This window comes from Eurosta solidaginis, chromosome 2, assembly GCF_040869045.1.
Source record: "Eurosta solidaginis isolate ZX-2024a chromosome 2, ASM4086904v1, whole genome shotgun sequence".
NCBI classification, from domain to species: Eukaryota; Metazoa; Arthropoda; class Insecta; order Diptera; family Tephritidae; genus Eurosta; species Eurosta solidaginis.
Window position 1 is genome coordinate 296,255,931 of NC_090320.1, and position 6,471 is coordinate 296,262,401.

Genomic DNA, 6,471 nt, shown 5'->3' on the forward strand with positions numbered 1-6,471 from the left:
CTTGCATCATCTGTACTGCGTAGGGATGTCATAAACTGGATGCAGTCGTTTACAAGAGTAGAACAGGAAGTAATAACGTTGCAAGAGAAATACTGCATTTTCCTTTTCTTTTAGCAGCTGTAAAGACACTCACCAAAGGTTTTGTAGAGCGTTATTGATGTTGACGTTCCGGTAAGAAGCGCCATTAAGGTACGGGCCCGACCATCTCGGGAACGATTCATTGTAGACTATCTGAATACGATTTGACTACCATTTTACTTTTGAAGAGCTTTTGTTATATTCAAAGTTTTAGAAAGCTTCCACGGATTCAATCCTTACAATAGTTTTATCAAGGCTGAGATAGCAAGCGATCAAAGTAGATATTCGTTTCTTGGTATAAAAATACTACGAACGTGAAGGAGTACCACTGTGCAACCTTTTTCTGAAGTTGGAAATATTTGAAAGTGTTTCATTATTTGTAAAAGGACACACAAATGTGGTCTTATTCTTAGCAAAATATCATATCTAAAGGTAGAATGGCAGCTTGATAAGCATGGATAAAAGTTTTCAATATTAACATAGATTTTTCAATATAAATATAGTTAAGATGTTATTTTCAAACTTTTTTTTATTAGTTTTGTTTGTGAAAGCAAGCGTACGCACAAGCCACCGTGCTATTAGCTTCTTCGCACCCTCACCTCTTGTTGGAATACAGGAAGTGTAAATGCTGTCAATAGCACTGAAATCATGTAGAGATGAACAGATATTTTTTTAAATATGAATCTTTTACATTTTCTATTTATTATCTTCAATCGAAAGTAGCAGGTGAATGGTAGCAGGGAGAAAAAAGCAGAGGAGAGGATATGTAACTGTCAGCTTATCAAAAAATAAGATTCAATTGGGAAATATGTATATATATTGAAATGTATAAAAATGTTTATTGTTTTTCAAAAACAACAAAAATGCTCGTATTAGAAGAGTGAAAATAAAAGAATTTGATATAAACCAAATGAGCATTAGGTCAAGGAATCAAAAGTGAGCATGGCGAACTTGTAAATGTATAAACACATATTTATAGACTTTTAATTTGCCAAACTGTTGGTATTTTTTATACTCAGCTTGATTTGCACACAGAGTATATTAACTTTGATTGGGTAACGGTTGGTTGTACAGGTATAAGGGAATCGAGATAGATATAGACTTCCATATATCAAAAGTATCAGTATCGAAAAAAAATTTGATTGGGCCATGTCCGCCCGTCCGTCCGTCCGTCTGTCCGTTAACACGATAACTTGAGTAAATATTGAGATATCTTCACCAAATTTGGTACACGAGCTTATCTGGACCCAGAATAGATTGGTATTGAAAATGAGCCTTATCGGAAGATATTAAAAATAAAAAACGCGTGAGTACAAAGTTCTCTTGAGTATCGATATGTAAACATACAGCTGTAGGAAAATAATGATTTTAAGTTTACTAGAACTCGCCCAAGATTTGAAGTTAAACCACAACGGAGATAACTTTACCAGAAACCAACAACCGATACCGACAAGGTATTGTCTTATTATCGAAAGCGGAATATGTCCCAGTTATCGGAATGTTATCGGCTAGTCATCGGCCTTTTATTCATTTTTTATAGGCTTGATATCGACGGTTTCATAACAAACTGATAAGTCGTCGAAAACAAACAAAATAACACGTTGATAACAAATTGGAAACACTCCAATAATAAATCGATAACTTTACGATAGCTTTCAAATAACAAGTCGATAGCTTATCGATAATTTTTTCGACAACAAATCTATAAGAAATATATAGCCATTGCTATCGATAGAAAGTTTATAACTCTTCGAATTTATAACTCATCATAAATCGTCGACAAGAAATGCATCTTGTCGATAGAAAAAATATTAATTATCGATAACAAAAATTAACAGTTCGATAACAAATTGATAACACGTAATCTAGTTTCGGTTCTGGCTTCGATTTTGACTTTTAATCTTTCCTTTCCCCTCCACTCCTTTCCTTTTTGACTTGCCTTTCCTCTACTTGTTGTCGTGGTGATTTGCTCCGTCTACCACTTCAAAGTTCCTGGGTTCAAGTTCCGGGCAAAGCATCATCAAAAATTTAGAAAAAAAGGTTTTCAATTACAGAAGAGTTCTTTTCAGTAGGGTCGCTCTTCGGCCCGAGTACATTTTTACCGGAAAGAGCTTCTCAGTAAGAAATAATTTGCCTTGCAGCTGCCGTTTGAAATCGGCATAAAGAAATTGTTTATTCCTAACAATAGATTTTCATTTATTTTCTCACGTCTATGCATAACCATGTACACACACACATAAATGTAGTTTTATCAAGATATTTTATAGCTTACTAATTAGCTAATGGTAAATATGAAATTTAATGAAAATTGGAAAACGTGCCTGGTTGGTTTAATATTCTCATTAAATTTGTTCATTATGAGCACTTGGCGCAGCAAATGACTTCATAATGCTCACATTTTTTAATTGGCTTACATACACACATACATACGTAAGTATACTGAATAAGTATTCATGCAGATATACCCATATATGTATGTTAGAAACATAAGATATTCCGTTGCACAAGAAAAGGAAAAGCGGAGAAAACTAGAAACAAAAAATTATGATATATTCTTTATATAATTATTTTTAGTTATTTTGACATGATCTAACTTCGAGCTTCTTAAAAATATAAATGTGAAAACAGATAGAAAAAATCTGGAAAAATTCGGATAACCTTAAAAAGTATCCGGTTTCGAAAATGTACCCGGCCCTAAAAAAATACGCGATTTTAAATAATTACCCGAATCCGAAAAAGCTTCCGCTTCTAAAAAGGTAGCCAGATTCAAAAAGTAAGGGGCTTTTAAAAAGTACCCGGGTCACTGGTTTCAATGCAGTACCCAGTTCCTTAAAAGTACCCGGATCCGAAAAGGTACAAGTTTTTAAATAGTAATCAGATTCGCAAAAGTATACTGTTCTGAAAAGGTACACGGTTCAAAATATGTACTTGGTTGTGAAAAAGTAACCGGATCCGAAAAAATTTCCGGTTCTAAAAAAGTACTCGGATCCGAGGAAGTACACAGAAAATGCAATTTATAAAAAGGATAAGAAATTATGGCATACTTCAAGGCGACTTATTTTGTATTTGTTCATTGCTGTTGTTCGCGTTCTGTGTACAAAGATTTTTTGATAAAAAGCTATCACCTAACTGAAATTTTTTATAAGATGGGCTAAAAGATAGAGACGTAATGGATTCGAATATTCTAGAAATTTATTCCTCTCAAAACTTTCACTATATACATATATCCCAACGGCAAATCTTGATCCAATATATATTTAATATCCAGAAGCTTGGAGAAACAATGATTTAAGTCAACACGCAGAGCATAAAACGGCGACTTGCATGCGAGAGGGTTATGAGTTTGAACTCCCAACTCAGTTTCAATAAACTCAACGCTTCTTTTCGGGGTTATTTGTGCCGATTATTTTTTTTTATAATACCGGGTGCTGACTTAAAGGACTCAAAATTTCTTCGCTATGGAGATATGCTCAGGTTATATCGCATGACGTAAGTATGACTTCCTTTTGGTTCATTCGAAAAGTTCTTGTTTCAAACGTTAAAAAGTGCTCGCGATTCTACCACATCACAAAGTTTACTCTGTCCCCTACTAGCTTAAAAAATGTATAGATTTTATTTTGGCCCGGAATCTGAGTTCAAACACATTGCAAGTTGTCGCATTCATCAGTATTGCAAATGTGGTTAATAGCTCTGTCGGTTGCACTACTCACTTGTTAGGTTGTGAAAGAGGCGTGCTCGTTTTAATTTTTCTCCTGCACCTTGGCGGGACTCAAAATTGTGTATGCTGCTATGGACAAGTTCAGTATGTGGTATATGCGACGTTATTATTGACCGCCAATTTCGACTTAACATGCAAATTCAATGAGCCTTAAAGTATGCTTCTCATTTCTACAAACAATGAAAAAAACACTTAGAGAAATCAAAGGCATAGGTAAAAAAGCAACTAGCTATAACCTTTTTGTTAGGGTAGGTCAAATCACTAAGTTTGATACATACATACTTACATGAAAACATAAAACTTTTATTTTCTCCCTATGTACAAATGATGTCTTAGAAGCAATTCACATGCTTTATTATTTGATGTTCATGGAATTGTTTGCAAAAGCATTGTCTGATTCTGATTCATCATTGATGAAGTGTTTTTATTTATGGCGAATATCATAAATAATAACAAAACAAATTATACAAGAACATTGTTGACACATGTTTTCTTCTTCCTCTAAGCATAAAGTTTTCTGCTTGTTAAGCAGTAGGAGAAAAATTGCAAATCATCACTCGATGTCAAAATGGCATCAGAGAGACCAAGAAATATGAAGCAAAACATGCGTTATACGGATATTCAGATTTTATGTTTTTTTTTTTGTATTGAAAATGCTTGTGTAGTAAAATTAATGGGAAAAATGACAGTGGCATAAATAAGAGTATGAGATGAAGGTATATACACCAAGCCTTCAAGTGTTTGGTCACTCGAATGTGGAAAAAAATTCAAAGCAAGAATGAAATCATATATGAAATAAATCGTGAGAAGTAAAAGGGGGCAATAAAATTTTATTTAAAATTTTTCTTTTCCTTAGAAGGTTATACATATTCTAGTAGAGAAAAAAAATTTCATATTTTGGTACAACTCAACATCAGGACGGGCAAGGCAACAGCTCTTTCCATTACTACTTACTTACTTAATTGCCGCTTAACCGTTTAAACGGTTATGGCCGTCGAACAAGGCGCGCCAGTCGCTCCTTTGCTCTGCCAACCGGCGCAAATTGGTCACACCAAGGGAGTTTAAATCGTTTTCCACCTGGTCCTTCCAACGCAGTGGGGGCCGCCCTCTACCTCTGCTTCCATAGGCAGGTTCCGACAGAAACACTTTCTTGGCCGGAGCATCATATTTCATTCGCATAACATGGCCTAGCTGCGTTTTAATTCGCTGGACTATGTTGATGTCTGCGTATAGCTCGTACAGCTCATCATTAAATCTTCTTCGGTACTCGCCATCGCCAACGCGTAGGGGTCCATAAACCTTTCGAAGAACTTTTCTCTCGAACACTCCCAAAGCCGCTTCATCTGCTGTTGTCAATGTCCATGCTTCTGCCCATATAGTAGGACGGGTACGATAAGTGACTTCTAGAGTATGATTTTTGTTCGCGGAGAGAGGACATTACTTTCCAATTGCCTACCTAGTCCAAAGTAGCATTTGTTGGCAAGATTGATTCTTCGCTGGATCTCAGTGCTGATGTTGTTGCTAGTGTTGATGCTGGTTCCATTATACCTTGTAAATTTCTTCAAGGCCTTTTCATCATGACATGATGGAAATTTATCTCAATCAAAAACCTCCAAATTCATAACGAAATAATCCCGAATGACTTCACAATTGTCTCAAAATTATACCAATTATTCGCAAACTACATATACCAAAATTATCCCGAATTAGTTCCAAAATTATACTGAAGTAGTCCGGAAACCATGCCGAAAATTAACCGGAAAATATCCTGAACTCAAGTGTATTAGAGAATTTTAATCAACATCGCTACATAGATATAGATAAAGCGCCACCTTGTATTTTAGTGCATTACTTGTGGAGCTTTGACCAGACGAAACCAGTACCGTTTGCCTAAGGCAGACGGCAGATTTATTGCTAAAAGTTATGTTATACTGTTTTCACACAGAAACTTAATGATCTCATTTCACCTGCTAATGAAATCGTAAATTTTTGGCTTTCACACAGAAGTAACTGCTCGATTAGTATGAAAGATGAGACAGACAATCATGGCGGAACGATACAAGGTGGGATCATGGTGACATACCTACAAACAAAAAAAATTCCATGTACTTGTAAATTCGATGGACAAATGTCAAAATCGTACTGCGCCGGTAGTTGATGTAGCAAATCAAATAAAAAAGGTTATAATCAGCTGTTCGATGCGGCCACCTTGTATCGTTCCGCCATGCAGACAATGACATTTGCTTTGACAAATGACATTTTTAAGCACTGAACACACCAAAAACTAAGAAGCGGAAACGGAAGCGGAACGCTGCCAACAGAGTTGCATTGTGCTTTTGACTTCATTAGGCATTCGATTAGCTACTAATGAAATAATAATAGATTCAAATTTTGTAGGGTAGATTGAGATCAATAAGTGTCTTAATGTAGAAAACTGCCTTTATTATTCAATAAGCCGTCTGTGTGAAAATAGTATTAGGCGAGAAGCAATTATTATTTTCTTATGTTGTGACAATTTTTCAAAAGATATAATTTTCATAGTTTTCTATCTTTAAATTACAGCAATGCTTACCGCTTCCACTCTGTTGTCTGAGTCATGCATCTTTACAGCATATCATTTGGTGCACCATGTCGTATGAGTAACATTTTCTAGTTAATTCGTTCAACAAAATCAA